Source organism: Cavia porcellus, unplaced genomic scaffold (assembly GCF_034190915.1).
Source record: "Cavia porcellus strain 051 isolate PalLab524CR breed Dunkin Hartley unplaced genomic scaffold, mCavPor4.1 scaffold_20, whole genome shotgun sequence".
In the NCBI taxonomy this organism is placed as follows: domain Eukaryota; kingdom Metazoa; phylum Chordata; class Mammalia; order Rodentia; family Caviidae; genus Cavia; species Cavia porcellus.
The window spans coordinates 27,708,820-27,726,310 of NW_026947503.1; the positions used below are offsets into that span (position 1 = coordinate 27,708,820).

The 17,491-nt window shown below is 38.9% G+C and overlaps 1 pseudogene; it reads left to right on the forward strand.

Moving 5' to 3' along the window:
- The first annotated feature begins 11,308 nt into the window (after positions 1-11,308).
- LOC100732126 (GA-binding protein subunit beta-2-like) lies at positions 11,309-12,213 on the forward strand (annotated as a pseudogene).
- The last annotated feature ends 5,278 nt before the right edge of the window (positions 12,214-17,491 follow it).

The following is a 17,491-nucleotide window of genomic DNA, read 5'->3' on the forward strand; positions in this document are numbered from 1 at the left end:
TAAACAGGTTCAACAAGTTGTACATTTGGAAAAAATAAAATTTTATTATTGAAAAAAGACTTGAAGCAACCAGCTCACCTCCCTGGGAAGTGGCTGTGATGTGGCAGGCTGCAGCCCCTCCAGGGGGAGAACCACCAGTGTCACCTGAGATCCGCACCACCATGTTGGAACTTAGGGCACTGGGAAACTAAGCAACCAGCCTGCCTCCCTGCTAAATAATAGTGAGCCTACTGGTGTATGGGCTGAGAGTCAAGCATCCCACTTCTCCTGCCCCCCATTAGCAAATGGGAACCAGAGGTCTGAGCATCTCTTGGAACGTTGACCGTATGCAATATAGCAAATAAGGGGGATTTCCTTCTACCATCTTTTTGAAGGCAAATATTTTTACTGCTGTTTTGCTTTATTCTGATTAATGGTACTGCTCTGTTTTGATAAGTTCTATAATATTCTGTATTTCATTTTATTTTGCTATACCTGATTGAAAGAATAACTATTGTGAAGATAACGAGATATACTGTGATACCTAGTACTGTTATCCCGGTAACCTGCTGTGAAGTTCTGTACCAATTTCACTACACTGTCTCAACTGTCTTTGTTCTGTCCTGTTCTGCTGTATTTTACTACCTTCAAAATTAAAAAAGACTTAATAGTAAGATGGCATATTAATTGATAGATTAATGAACTCCAAATATAATTCCAGCAACTATCTTTATTTTTTTCCTCCAAAGATAAAATTTATTCCAGAGTAGCAGAGCATTTCAGTGGGAAGGAGGCTATTCAAGGAGGTTGACAGAAGGGGAAGGTATTTTTTTGTTATTGTTTTTGGGGTGTTTTAGTATATGCGAGTTTCAAAGAATAATGTATTTCATTCTAGTACCTCCATAAATGCATGTAACATACACTGCTCCTGCCCGCTCCCCGTATGCTGCCTTCTGCTTCCTTTCTCTTTCTTAATAGTCTCCTGTCTACCTTCTACTTTCATGCCTAAAACAGTGCTCTCTCCCTATTGTTCTCATGCACATTACAGCTTTACTTATTCATCCTTATATGGCTTCCACTTTGCATTCTTTGATACATCTCCTCACTTCTCCCCTCCACGTCTGATTTTATTTCATCTCTGGCTTTTTATTTTTTTTAGAATCCACATGTGAGTGTAGTACTTTTCTGTCAGTGTCTGGCTTATTTCACTTAACATACTATTCCTCAGGTCCATCCCCTCGTTGGCAAAGGCAGGATCGCATGCTTTTTAAGACTGAATCACATCCCATAGTACTTATAACACATTTTGTTTTTTTATTTGTCCATTGATAGACACGTAGATTGTTTTCCTGTCTCAGCTATTGTGAATAATGGAACAATAAATACAGAAGTATGGATATTTTTACAAAGTGATGATTTTGTCTCCTTTGGGTATAAACCCAGGAGGACTGCTAAGTTGTGTAACAATTCTATTTTAAGGAATCTCCATGCTATCTTTCATACCCCAGTCTACACTTCAAACGACAGCATACAAGGATTTCTCTTTCTCCACATCCTCACCAACATCTGTCTTTCATTGTTTTGCTAGTAGCCATCATAAGGAGTATGCAGTGGGATCTCAGAAAACTTTTCATTTTGATTTCTCTGATGACTAATAATGTTGAACCTTTTTCATCTGTTTGTCGGCCACTTTTATGTTTCCTTTGAAGGTACAGCCATTTGAGTTCTTTACCCACTGTTTAGTTTTGTTGTTCAGTTGTAAGAGCTCTTCATACATTCTGAAGTTAACCCCTTAGTAGAAAACTTGTAGGGGAAAAGTCTTCATATCTTTCTATAAATATTTCTTAGGCCACAAAAAAGGCATTGGTTGCTTTTTAAATGAAGTCGTGGAACCAACCCAACTAATCTACAATGATTACTATACTGACTGCTTAATACAAGGCTGACTGAAGGATAAGAGATGGGATTGATCCCAAAAGAGTAAAAGAGAATTCCCTTGAGTGATTGATTCAGTTAATAGTTAACATGAATACATACATTTGTCAAAATTTACCAATCAGGTGTGATAATCCCAGCACTCTGAGAGACCGAGGCAGGAGGATTGCAGATTTGAGTTTCATCTGGTCAATTTAGTGACTCAACAAGACCCCGTACCAAAATAAAAAATATAATGTAGAAAAGGCTGGGATATGTCTTAGAAGGAAGGTTCTTGGTTCAAAGCCAGTACCAAAAAAATTATCAAACTATGTACTTAACAATGTGTGCATAATGATGTATATATAATACTTCAAAATTTAACAAATATAAACATGAATATTACAAAATAAATATTAACAGGAGCTAAAATTAATTTGCAGGCAATATTTCTTGGTAATACTTGGGGAAACTTTCATGGTTTTAGAACCATTTTTATAACCCTGTGTTTGGTTTGTATTATATAATGCTTAAAAATTTATTAATGCTAAAGTCACATCTTAACCTCTTCCACACATTAAAACTGTCAATCAAAATTTGCTACATGAATCAAGTAGTTCACCTCAAGTCTGTCAAGATAATTGCTAAGATTAAATTAAATGGAAAGAAAAATAAAAGTAAAATATAGGACAGGAAATTATTTTTAAATGAAAGAACAGGTTCTAAAGGGAGTCATAAAGCAGTATGGCGATATGATATGTTGGTTTTTCTATCATGATATATCTTTCCATCTTGGCAAATGTTAAATAGAGCTTAACTCTCCCAAACATAGTCAGAAAATCAAAATATATCTGTTGTGCTTTCAGCTGCAAGAAGTAAGAAACCCCAATTCAACTGACTTACACAATAAGGCATTTATTAACCACGTAACTGGAAAGACTCCAGAGATGGTTGATCGCTGGCCCAGCAGGATCATCTTTCCATTCTGCATCTGTCCTCAGAGAATCAGCTGGCCAAGACTCAAGATGCTATCTGTGGCATCGTGACCACATCCAGGAGACGAAGCATCACACCTTCTGCTTGGCTCCTTCAAATCATCAAGAAACCTTTCCTAACACACTTCCTCCCCACTTCTCCAAACACAATCTCATCGCCTGCCCATAACTATATAACTCATCAAGGAGGGAAATGAGACCAACAGGATGGACCTGAACTAGCTCTTGTTAGTAGGTGGCCAAAGGAAGGAAAATGGGAATCTCAAAAAGAGGTCTCCTGGGGAAGATGAAGGAACAGAAGAAGAGCTCAGTGAGTGAAAAGTGGGCACAGCATTGCATCATGCAGAATAACTTGATTCCTAAAGTTCGATTAATTTTTCACTTTGCTTTCACATGAATCTCTTACTGTGGGGGCTCATTGCAATCTGTAAAAGAAAATCGAACTGAAAAACATCAGCAGCCAAATTCAGCCTCCCAGATCTTTTGCCCCCTTAAGGGGCTCAAGAACATTTGCTGACTTTTGGACTAGCACAGAGGAAATTGGAGCAATTCTCACTCCTTATGTGTTATTTGCTGCTCTCTACATCGCTGAATTGTATTTATTTCTTGGTTTCAGCACAGTGATTGTAGAGTAAATGCTAAGCAGCAAATAACTTCCCTGCTGCCAAAATCAGTAGCAATTTTGCTCTGTGGAGCATATTACATAACCCTTCATTGCTAATAAATGGTCATGGGCTTTTTCTCCACTGTTAATTGTCATGATATGTAGGACTAGTGACTGGTAGCTGTATGCATCTCACAAATGGAAGAAAACTACATAGTTACCTAAGACCCCTAACCGTTGTAACTTTCTGACCACATCTTACACCCTAATACCCAATGTTCAAATAACCTTTACCTACTAAAATGCTCACGCTTTCCTTGAACTTATTGCTTTCCCATGAAGAAATAGCCCATCCTCCAAAGTGGTATCCTGTCTATAAGCACACTGACACAGAAAAATTAAACATTTACAGAATTGCTACCTTCAAATGATGTTGTATCACGTGGTATCAGTGAATCCTGGGGTCTGGTTATGGCTTGAATTAATGTGAATCTGTTCTCCTTCTTTTGTCCTTTTCCCCTTGAAAGAAGCAGGATCAGCTATTCCATTACTGTCAATATCCTGTCCTAAGCATTTCCTAGCCAATCTTAGAACAATCCAATGTCAATGAATTTAGCCACCACACATCATTAAGAATCATTAAATCTACCCTTCATTGTAAAGAAATTGACTGTAAAATAATGTCTCAATTTCCTCAATTGTAAAATGAGAAGATAGAAGAACAATGGCTTACTCTGAGTGTTGCCCAACATTCCCCATCCCCACAGCAGGCAATCATTTTCCAGTGCATCCTGAAACTAAGAAAGCTTCTAAATAACTTGTTCTCAATCATGGATATACTGGAATCACCTGGGGACCTTTAAAATTCTAATGCCAGGGTCCAATGTTGAGTTACTTACATTCAGTTGGTTGAAATGCAGCCTGGGCTTGAGGGTTTTTTATTATTATTATTTTAAAAAGCCTACCAGATGATGCTAATATGCATCCACCATGGAAAACCACAGATCTGAAGGAGTGGTTCTCAGAGTGTGCTCCTTAGTTCAGCAGCCTTACCCTTGCCCAGGAACTTCAGAAGTATAAATTCTTTGAGGTACAAGGCTCAGTAATCTTGGTCATACTTGCTCTACAGGTGATCTTGATATGTGCTCAAGTCCCACAACCACTTCTCTAATGGTAAGTTGTTCCTGTCCTAGGATTTGATGAGACCAAAGCAACTCTTAGATCTTTTGTTTCAGGAAAATCTAGGTTATTGATGTCCCCAGTAGTTGTCCCTGTTCTAAAGCCCTCTAGTTTTACTTTACCTGATAATCTTCACCAATTTGAAACTATAGTTGAAGCCACATCTTCTCATTAAATACAGCATTGGACTTAAAAAGGAGAATCAAGTCTTGGAATGACTAATATGTGACTACTCAATACTGCAGAATTGGTGTTTGAGTTTCGCCACTGCTCCAACCAAGTCGTCAGCTTTCAGCACCCACAGGGAATCCAGTACACAGGCCAGGTCACATGTGGCCTATGAAAAGTTCTCCCTCTATCACATCACTCCTTGGATAAGCTCCCCTTAGCTCTTCCGCCACACCTGTTTGCTCATCTTTCCACACCTGCACCAGACTGTTTCATGATTATCCTTGCCTCACTCTTAATCTCTATGGTTCTGATGCTTTTGTCAACTTCTTAGGTCACCAGACCTCCAATTCTGATGCTGTGGCTTGATTTCCTATACCCCACGCCTGTCATCAAGGCCAGAAGTACCCACTCCTGCATCCATCCTCACCACCTGCAGGTATATTTGAGCAGTAATTTCATTGACAAGATGAGAATCTTCAAAAGAGAATAGAGAGCCTCATTTCTTCTGGTCTGACCACTAACATTGTGCTTAGATCTCCTCAGATGGTCACCAGATGCTGTAGGGAACCCCATGAGTGCAGCTCTGGTCCTGATTAAATCACTGTCTAATATAATCCACTAGAAGTTCTAGCCACTGCTCTGCTGTCATCCTTTGGTCCCACTCTAGGGCCCTTAGTCTCTTTTATGGGCTGAATTGTGTCTTCTCGAATTTGTATATTGAAGTTCTAGTCCCAAGAAACCTCAGAATATGATTATATGCAGGCATAAGATATCTAAAGAGATAAGTTGGAATGCGGCCATCATAATAGGAGCGAATACATTACGAATGCTGTCTTTATCCAGACAGGAGATTGGGGTACATTCCCAGAAGGAAGGCGCCATGAGGATCTGACAAGAAGTGGCCACTTGCGGGCCAAGGGGAAATGCTTCAGAGGAAACTAACCCTGCTCACACTTTGATCTCGGACTTCCAGCCATAATAATTGCGAAAAGCTGAATTTCTGCTCTTTAAGCCAGTTAGTCAATGCCATTTTCTCACAGCAGCCCTACAAAACTAACACAGATCCAAAGGATAGCTTCCTGGTCTGTGACCCTGCTCCTGCCACTATTCCTAATACCCACTGTGTACCTCATGGCAAATTCTTCAGGGAGGAACAAAAAGCAGCAACATTCATCCTTTCATATATGGTTGAAAAGATTTGAGTGTGAGTTATTCCTACCAAATTCCTGGGGAGAGTAAGGCTTACGATTGGCCTGCCTAGGGAACACTACATTTCTTTATTTTATATTACTCCTCTGTTTTTATTTTACATTTTCTTCCAAATATAACATCAACTTTAAGAGTTTTCAAACTCTGAATATGGCTCCCTATACAAATGAGGGCTTAAACTAAAGTATAATCAACACATCTTGTAAAAATGTCAACCACGTGCAAATCAACATATAGGTCTTTTGTGTGAGAAAGAACTGTTTGCCACCTACAGTGGTGCCTCAGTTCACAAACTTAATTCTTTTCATAATTCTGGCTACAAACCAAACTGGATGATATCTAAATCAAATTTCCCCATAAGGTCAATGTTGAATCTAACCATTGAATTTAACTCACTTCTCATCCAATTCAGTTTGTGACAAGACTCTTGGAAAAAATTATGTTTGTAAACCAAGGTACCACTGATTGGCAACAAGTCCATACTTCTTCTCTTAGGGAAGTGGTGGATCTAGATGGCTACAAAATATCTACAAGGCAAGGTAGAACAGAAAGACTTGGAAATGACTGCTATATTACTGTAATCAACAAATATAAGGAAAAAAACTCCAACTTGGAAATGCTATTGCCAGTAGGTCAATTTTGTATAGGAAACGAGTTACTGGTAAGCATATGATATGGGAACAAGGAACATCATTTACTTTAACTTCTGTACTCTGTCCTGCCCAACAATGCATAGTGAATTCTTCCATGTTCTTCAAAGCAAGGCATCACTGTTCCCTCTCGCTCTCGTAAGTCATATTCTAATCCCTCAAGGAAACTATCTTTCTGTTCTGAAATATTTGCAAAGACTTTGCATGTCAGTATATAACTCACCGCACTATGTTTTAGTAGCTTACATATGTCTATCTGTTCTAAATACATATTTTTTTCTGTATCTTGGTTCTTGACTCAAATTAAATGTCAAAAAAGCAAATTGTGAATTCAATCAAGTTGAAATAGAATGTATGGTATGGGAGAAAATGATTTCACAAAATAATACAAAATACTACTACATTATGACAAGAGCAATCTTCGCACACAGTATCTTTAAAAATGATATCTCTCTTGCTTAATATGGATTTCAGTTCTACCATCTCAGAGAATAATTGTCTGTTGTAGTAGAGTATGGACATATGTTCTTCATCCAAGGATTCCCACAGCAAAACCAAAGGAACACAGAAGGTCTGCTTTCCTCTTACTAAGACAAAGTACCTGATATCTACAATTTAAAGGAAAAGTTCATTTTGGCTCACAGTTTCAGGTGTTTTAGTTCATGGTCAGCTGGCTTCAGGGCATAAATAAGACAATGGAAGGTGGAGGAAAGCTTCTCACCTCTGGGCATCCAGGAAGTAAAAAACGGGGAGAAGACACAGAAAAAAGGACCAGGGACCAGATACAGTTCCAATGTCATGCCTGCCTCCTCCACGTAAGGCTTACTTACTAATAGCAACTCTGCTATGGAGTGACCAATGGTTAACCGTCAGAGTTCAGAATGCTCTAATCCAGTTAACAATCAAAATAAGGCAGCACAGGCAGGTAAATATATGTTTGAATGCCACGTACAGAAAGATGCTTCAGCAATGGCAGTTAACATGTAAATCCCACTCAGAGCAATTCTGTTGCAGTCCTTATTCTAAATTGAATGACTCAAATTTTTTGGACTTTGCTACTGCTAATTATTACACGTATGTATTAGTCTTCTGTTGGAAGATGTGAGATCATTTCAGCAGGCTGGAAATAATGTACTCCTAAAGGGAAACAGAATCATAAAACAAAGAGGCAAAGCTTTTCCTTTTCCCTTGCTTCCTGGAGTTACATAGAATTCAGCTTTTTCTCTCTTAAATTTCCCTTAGTTATTTCTCTCCTCTGCCACCAGTCTTCAGTATAGTCTATTATTATATGGAAAGCAATCGTATAGAATTCTTAGAACTCCAGGAAATGAAAATCACCACTGCCTTCTCTGTCTTCTTTAGACAGCCTGGCTATGGCCACATTGCGTCACATGAACAGTTGCCCTGCACTGTTCATTACAGAGTTCCAGGAAGTAGAGGTCAGCTGTAAAGCAAGCAGAGATCTGGGGGCGCTAAGCAGAGATGATGGGAACAGACAGCACTAGTCAAGTGACTATGGCATCTATTCACTTAGGCATGGGGAAAGAAAAATTCAGTGAACCCCAAGAGGAAGTACTTCACATATATGAAGCTTTGCTCAAGCCATAGTAAAAACAGGACCAAAGAATGTTTGATCAAAAGGCTCCTGTGAGCTAAAAAAAGTTTTGCATTTGTAGCTTATTTATTGTCATTGTACATTTTCTGTGCTACAATTTGTGTGGCAGGTGTAATATACTTTTATTCTTCCAAGCTTTAGATACCATGTGGTCTTATTTTGGTGGTAAAAAAATAGGAAAAGAAATCTATGTAATAATTAATATCACTAAATTTTTCAGCTATTTCATATGTGTGTTGTTTAACCAACAGTTACAACATCCTGAAAACCACATACAAATTTCAAAAAGGTGAGAAGACACATTTAAAAGAGCATCCAGCCTCATCATTCCTCACTCCTCAGTGTGTCGTGCAGCACAGGCCTTGAGCAGCTCACTCTTCTTTGGAGCCCTTGACGTAGCTGTGAAGATTCGCAAGTTGGAATCAAACAAATCTAGATTAGAATCTGCATTGCCAGTTTTAGGCCATAGGACTATAAATCTCAGTTTCCCACATTCTAAGAGGGCTAATAATGCCCTGCAACTGTTTTTGGAAAACACTTACATGAGATAGTTTGCAAATCATTTAGCATTCTTCCTCTACTCTTGAGTTGAGGATATAGTAAAGGTTCAATAAAAGCCAACCATTGTTACTGGGCACCATTACACATCTGCTGGGTCACAGCAAGCAGGACAAAGCCTTTCTCAGTTGCAGTAAGCCCACAGGATATGTTTCTTCGCAAGGAAACAGTTAATGAAAAGACCTCACTGATGGATAATAAAGAAAAATCCAGCAGAACAGACAAAAGTGAAGGCCTCAAGGATAAGTAGTTACTTACTGTATTTATTATCCAGAGAGGAATACAGATTATATATTTCAGGAGCCAGATGGGAATAGTTATTTAATCTACAGTAACGACTACTCTAAATGGCTCTATTGAATCTCTACTTGAAAGTGTACTTCAGAAGAGTTGCAGGCTATGAGGGAATAAAGCAAGAAACAAATGTAATGGTTAAAGGATATTTTTGCTAAAGCTTAATTAAACTTGAGATTTCATATCATTCTGTGTATAATCTTCAAAAGACTGTTTTTTTTCTGAAAAAAGGGACCAGAAAGGGTGCTATGAAATTAGCCTTAGAGCTATGTACATTTTGAAAGGCCCTTAAGAAAAAAATGTTAAAAAAAAATACAGATTTAAATTTTAAGCAAAGAATTGAAATTACTTTCCAGCGTCCCACACTTCAGCAGCATTGGTACCTACTTGAAATGAACAACTGCTAACGGAAACAGCTGGTAGAAAGCTGTTACTGCAAAGCAAAGTGCAATATGCATGCTGTAATTAGTTTGCAATCATTACTCAGTCCACTGTTGAAGAAAAATCTTGATTTGATCACACCAAAATCATTTCTATCAGCCAGCAAAATTCAAGACAATTCTTCCCTAAATGTGAATAGAGCCCTCACCTCCACCACAGCTGATCATGACTCTTTTTAATGTAGTCAGAGTGATGACTAGACCATAAAGAAATACTTTTTGTTTGTTTGCTATCTGGAAGTAAAAAGCACTCCTTACCACAAAATTAAAAAGTGGACTTTTTTATTTTTATTTTTTTGAGTGTTTGTTGTTAGATTGGAGCTGTCCAAAATACACTCAACACAAGCCACAAAATCAGGGCACAAAAACAATGCCAAATTTATTAGTGACCATATTTTTTAAATAAAAAAGAAACAACTAAAATTAATTTTAATACCATGTTTTATTTGACACAGTCTATTCAAACATTTTTGATGCATATAGCCAGTGGTTTTCATATTGAACAGTGTAGGTCTAACTGATTGAAATGGATTATATGCTTTAATTCTATCCATAATCTGTTGTAGTATCTATGACCTCGTTTTATGTACAACAAGAATGATACACAAGAAAAATAGGTAACTTCTCATGGACAGAGCTAAAGAGTAGCTAACTTCAGCAGAGTCTGAGCAATCTTTCAAGCATTGTGGTGTTCTGCCCGTGCACTATTCTACGTAGCTAAAAAATCACACTTCTTCCTCAGTGAGTGAGTTTAAAAATGATAATGATTTGGCTTAGCGGCATAAGTGCCTGCCTGGCAAGCACAAGGTCGTGAGTTCAATTCCCGGTACCACAAAAAACAAAACAAAACAAAAAAAGAGCACCATGAAAAATGACCAATAAACAACTTAAAATGCTTCCCTTTTTAGTCTTCTCCAATATCCGCGTTTCATGGGGTTCCTAGAGTATGGAATCTACCTATTTTACAAATAAGGGAGCTGAAGGAAAATACCACCACTTACAGAAAGATACATTGGGACTTTGACAACCATGGATCATCTGACTTCATAAATGGAATATGTACTAATGATTAGTTTTGGTTCTACTAGCGGATCTAACAGAATGGGGGGAAACCCACAAAGATAAAAATAACAAAAATTTTAAAAGCCACAGTTGAAATAAGGAACCAAAGCTAATTTAATTAATTCAAGAAATTAAGTAAAAAGATCCCACATGAGATATTCACTATTGACAAAGACTGAAATATGACTGTGAATTTGCTGAACACAAACTTTTGGTACGAGAAGAAAAGCCATAGATTATTATATCTTATATCTAGGGTTGGCATGGAAAAGTTAATGATAACTTGCTGGCCCTTGGAATTTTCATTTCATTTTCTACTTTGTGCTTTTGATTTTTAATTTGGTTTTTGCATTATTTATTCTAGGAGTTCTAGCATAAAAATTCACATTTAGCAGTAGATGATAATAACCAACGTATTAAAGCAAGATCCCTAAATTAATAAAATACAAAGGAGAGATAGCTCAGCTATAGTAAATATAGTTGTGTAGGAGGTAAAGGCCACCAAAATATGCATACATGAAAAGGCCAAAATGTAACCATCACTGACAGGGAGTTTTAACTAGAGAAGGAAACAGGGACCAAACCAGCTGGCTCAGTGACAGCTTCCTGGACGAGGAGCCACGTAAAAACCTGTTCCTATGCATGAAGATGTCTCTGGTGGATTGGGGAAGAAGTCCCTAGAAGCAGCAAGAAAAGGCCCAGATGATGAAGTGAGGACCCTTATGGCAATTGGTGCCCCATTCACCACAGACTGGTTTGGAACATCTCCACTGCACCTTGCAATCCAGTACCACGGTCACTACTCCACTGCAGAAGTGTTGCTTTGCACACAGTCATTAGCAGGGATGCTCACACTAAAGTGGACAGCACCCCTCTGCACATGGCCGCGGCCAGTGAACGCGTGTGTTTTACTGAGCTGCTTGTTAGGAATAGTGCAGCTGTGAATGCCAAGGACATGCTGAAGATGACAGCTTGGCACAGAGCCACAGAGCACCATCAACAGGATGCTGTAGAGTTGCTTATTAAGTATGGAGCTGATGTTCATGCTTTCAGCAAGTTTGATAAGTCAGACTTTGATATAGCCCTGGAGAAAAACATCCCCAAGATTTTGGTCATCCTCCAGGAAGCAATGAATAGTCAGGTCACTGCTAACTCCAAGAGAGCCACCCGTGTGACCAACTCCATGACTGTGGCTATTCCATTCATCTTCGCCTCGGGAGAGGTCATTAATCTTGCTAACCTTATTTCTTCAGCCAACACCAAAACAACCTCAGCCAATTCAGAAGATATCATAGAGGGAAATTCTGTCCACATATCAGTCCAGGAGCTTGGGAATACCAGCTCAAGAAAAAGCAGAAAGCAGAACAGTACACCTTATGGCCTGACAGCAGCCCAGTGGAGTTTCACTGTGGGTGAAGAGTTAGCTGAGGTAGATACCATAGAAATCACAGAAAGAGAGGAGGAGGAAATAAACAGAATGATTAGGTCAGGAGGTACCACAGAGTCTCATCCTGGAGTTTCTATGGAAACTGTTTGGTCTTAGCATGCAAGATCCACACCTTGCATTGTGTTCATCTTATTCCTCTGGAGGTGAAGGTCAGTGGTAGACACTTGCCTATCACGTACAAGGCCCGGGTAAGATCCTCAGCACCGGAAGCAAAAAAAAAAGCCACCAAATAACAACTTTAGCAGGGAACAGTGCTTGGACCTAGGAAAGCTCTGTATGCAACTGGAAAGTTCAGTCATATACAAGAAATAGTTTTTTCAAAGGGATCAAAAAAAACAAAGACCAAATTTCTCAGTTTCCATCACTGCTTTAAACATAGAGACAAGACTGCTGATATTGTGGGCTGATTATTTTGAAGTCATTCCCTTTCTGGTATTTTACATGCAATAAGAAATTGCAAGACTTTCTCAAAGACTTAACTTTCAAATTTTGCATGAGCTTTGTCCTAAATCCTTTGCTTTCTTTCTCTTCCTTCTTAACCTCTTCTAATCAAAAAAACTAATTACAAATATATGTTTCCAGTCCAGATTTCCCTTTGTCCATTGAAGTAATTTGGAGATGACTAAGTATGTGCTCCGTGCAAAAAAAAGGCAATTACCTCCACTTTGGCTAAACCTGGCCCTATCTCCATGTACTGGTATGTACAGAGCTGGCTAAGCTATTTCCTTTTCCCTTCAATTGGCTCTAAGCAATCTAAATATAGTTAACTGAAGTACTGATGCATAATATTTGAAGCCAGGTGATAGTCACTGTTTCCTTGCCTCAGTGTCTCTCTAAATGGTTCAGCCCCGTGGGATACAGAGCCAAAGCTCCAGGGATGTTGACTGAGTTCGAACCTTAGAGGCGTTATCTTCACAGGGCATAAAAGTTTCCACATCAGAAACTGAAGCATCAACCTCATAAACATTAAATGCTAACTCAACTGTGTTATGTAGATTGGTCTTCTTCAATACCATGCTCTGTGCATGTTGCAGAAGCACCTTTTGATCTCTGAGCTAGCCCAGCTCACAGCACTCACATAATTTTGGCCATTCTCCCAGTCATTCATCTTCTAGCCATTGCCTTCTTTGTGAATTAATAAAATGTAGGTTAGGCCCTGGATAGAAGCCTTTTTTCCATGAACCTTCATCTGGGCTGAACTCTTCAAGACCCCTTGGCCTCCCATAACTATAAATATATCTTTATCCTCATCATGGGTTGCACTAGAAGTGGTAGATTGGAATTAATATGCTAGAATTCCAATAACTTTTCTATGAGATTATAAATATAAACTTTCTGGCTTGCAGTAAGGATGGAAAAAAGGACCTCTATAAATAATGGGAGCAGCTTTATATGCCAGTGAGAATATATGGACCACAACTACTCACAGGAAAGTGGACAACGCACACAAACAAGATATTAAGCCCAAAAAAGACACAGAAGAGTACTACATATTTCATTGTCCTCTCCTAATCAGGTTTTTACAAAGATCAAACTGATAGCTGATGTTAGAGATCAGGTACGATTACCCTTGGACTGGAGTGTGTAGAAGGGAGCAGACAACAGACTTCTGGTACTATTGCTGTTTGATCTCTTGATTTGGGACCTGGTTCCATGGGTGTGCACAGTGCAGGATACCATTGTACTATGTATATTTATATGTGTGTCTTCAATGTATGAAAAGTTTAAGAATATATCCCAAAAGATCTCATTAGCTGATAAAGAACATGAATTATTTTATACCCTCTAAATAAGAATAATTTCTTCATATTTGCTGAGGTCCTCTCCAGTCCCTTTGATCTTAGAACCCACATCAGAAGCAGCTTTATCAATGTACTGGGTGCATTCTTTGAATTAAAGTCATCTATTGTTGATACAACTTCTTCACAGTCTGATGTTTTAAATAGCATTAATATCACTTGGGATGTTAATTTTATCCAAGATAATAAAAACTGCTAATTATTCCTTTATGATTCTGGGGAAATAAAAACTGGTTTTCTGTTTTTCTTTCCCTACTTTAAAAGTAGACGACTATATGAAAACCACCAGCTGATTTGCACAGACTTCTAGCAGAGAAAGAGGGGGGGAAAGAGAAAGAAAGAGAAAAAGGAATAGAGTAGGTAGCGGTAGAAGAGAAGTAGAAGGAGGTGGAAGAGAAGAAGAAGTGGTGCAGGATGAGAAGAAGAGGAAAAGGAAGAAATAGACCTAAAGGGGAGGAAGTAGAAGGAGAAAACAGGATGTGAAAAGAACTGGAATGGGAGGAAAGGGAGGAGGAAGAAAGAAAGGAAGAAGGAAAGGAGAAAAAGAAACTTTATATGAGTACAAAATACAAAGCAAATATGTGGGTCTGGAAATGTCTTGTAGTTTGTGTTACTTGGTTTCTCTCCCTGCACACAGCTGGCCTTTAGAATTGAACCATGAAAATAAAATCAAACAAAAAAGGTTATGACTTATAATCGAGAAAAATCAAATAAATATCAAATACTGGGACAGAGAAGTGAAAGAAATGCAGTCCCACAAGCCTGAAGGCCAAGCTTTGAGGGAGAGAGAGAAGACAGCTATGCAAATGGGAATCTGTTTAACAGGAAGCCTGACTGTTTATCGGGGTTGGTAGAATGCTAATGGTCCTGGAGGCCTTGCAGCTTTCCCTGGACACATCATTCAACATAGTGGGGACAGTGAGTGGAGGCTTGGATCACTGTCTCTGAGTCAGAGCATGTTGAAAAGAAGTGCTTTCTCCTGCCATTAGGGTTAGAGTGACAGGAGGGTGCCAGGAGAACCTGCTAGTGCTGGAATGGGGCAACAGAGGCTGCAGGGTGCACAGACCCCAGCTATAAATAACTGAGGCCACCATCTACACTTAGTACCCATCAGCCTGCTCGTGTCAGCTCAGTAGTGGATAGTCCAGCCACTCCAAAGCAATTAGTACAAGGGTGTGCCCTCCATTCCCCACTGCATACAGACAAACACTCAGTCTAGTGCCACCTTGTAGAAAAGATAATGAAGGGGCAGAGCTCTCAAAGTCAGAACATTTTCTCAGAGCAGTGTAGGAGATTGTTTAAACAAAAGTTGAACACTGATTGGTAATTGGATTAAAAGGAAGCCATTTAAGCTAGAGATTGAGGCATTTTTAAATGACAAGTATAAATTTCATGAGTGCTATCAAGGTATGTGTTCCTAAGAAAAAAGTAGTTTATAGAAAATACTAAAGTTAGGCACAAGGCCCCAGTGCCATACTCTGAAGGTATGTCCCAGCTAGACACATGGGGCCCAGTGTTTCCAAACTCCACCCAGCCAGGCACAAGGATCCAGTGCTATTCTCCAAAGGTGCACCCTAGCTAGTCATGTGGATCCCAGAGGATCCAAGATCTATCCAGCCCAGTGTCCCAGTGCAATTCATTGGGGAGGACCTGGCCAGCCATACAGGTTCCAGGAGGTACCAAGCCCAGCTCAGAACCCTGGAACCATCCATATGGGAGTGACCAGGGTAGTCACACAGGACCTGGAGGTTGTGAGCTCTGCCCAGCCAGGAACAAGGCCCTGGTGCCATACTCTAGGGCGTGACCTGGCTAGCTACACAGGTCCGAGAGTTTCCAGGCTCTACCCAGCTAGGTACAAGGCTCTGGTGCTGTGCTCTGGGGGTGCACCCCAGCTAGTCATGTGGATCTCAGGGGATCTGAGTTCTGCCTAGCCCAGCATCCCAGTGTGATCCATCAGGAGAGTGTCCAACCAGCCAAACAAATCCCAGAGAAAAATAATGAAACAAAACAGTAAGATGCACACTCAGACATCAAACCCAAGAACAAACCAAGGAGACACAAATGGAAGGCATTGGAAATCCTGCAACTGAACTATCTGAAATGGTAGCAACTGAAGTAAATAAATAACTTTATGAAACTACAGAAGAAATCAGATCATAAATAATCTCAGGCAAAAAAAGAAATGACAAACATTCTGAAAGAAATGTGGAATATATGTAAAGAAGACATAGATTAAAAAAAATAAAGGAACATAAGAAAATGATGGAAACCTTGAATGATCAATATAAGAAAGAATTAGAATGCATGAAACAGACTGAAAGAAATATTCAGGAAATTAAAAATTCCACTGAAAGCTGGCAAACTGCTTGAATGAAGCTGAAGATAGACTCTCAGATCTTGAAGACAGGATGGAAGCTAATGATCATGAAAGGAAAGATCTCTTAAAAATAACATGGAACCGGAAACAATTCAACAGCTTCAAGATGACATGAAGAAGGGCTGGGGATTTAGCTCAGCAGCATAAGCCCCTGCCTTGTAAGCATGCAGTCATGAGTTCTATCCCTGGTACCGATAAAAACGATAAAGACAAAAAAAAAATGACATGAAGAGAGATAATATAAGACTTATAGGTGTCAACAAAATAACAGGAGTCAACACAAATGACATAAGATTACTTAACATGATAATAGTAGAAAATTTTCCAAGCATGGGAAAAGAATCTGATATACAGATAAGTGTGGTATATAGAACTCCAATTAGCCATAAGCAAAATAAATCTTCACCCAAACATAAAAATTAGGATCCCAGAAATTCAACACAAGAGCAGAATACTAAAAGCTGTCAGAGAAAAGAAACAGATCAGGTACAAAGGAAGTGTTATCAGAATCACAGCAGACTTCTCAACACAAACCCTCAAATAAAGAAGAGCTTGGAGTACAGTATTTCAAGTCCTGAAAACAACTTCCTACCCAGATTGTTGTACATGCAAAACTATCTTTCAAAATCAGTGGAGAAAATAAAATACTTCCATGACAAAGAACAACTGAAGAAATTCATTACCGCTAAACCAACACTACAAAAAGTACTAAAAGATATTCTAGAAAGAGATAAAGATGACTGCAATTCCAAGAACAACAGCAGAAAGAAACCACCAAGTAAGGTAAGTCCTTAAACAGAGAGAAAAAGTAGAGAACCAAAAGCAGAAAGATAACATGACAAAAAACATGTCAGTTATAGCCATCAATGTAAACAGCCTTAACTCATCAATAAAAAAACCAGACTGACAGAGTGGATTAAGAAACAAAATCCAGCGCTGGGGATTTAGCTCAGCAGCATAAGCACATGCCTTGCAAGCAGGCAGTTGTGAGTTCGATCCCCGGTACTGGTAAAAAAAAAAAAAAAGAAAGAAACAAAATCCAACAATATGCTATATACAAGAAACACATTTAACTCAAAAGGAAATTCATAGTATAAAAGTAAAAAACTGGAAAACAATACTCCTTGTGACAGAAACCCAGAAAAAAGCAGGGGTAGCTATTCTGTTTGCAGACAATGTGAACTTCAAACCAAGAATG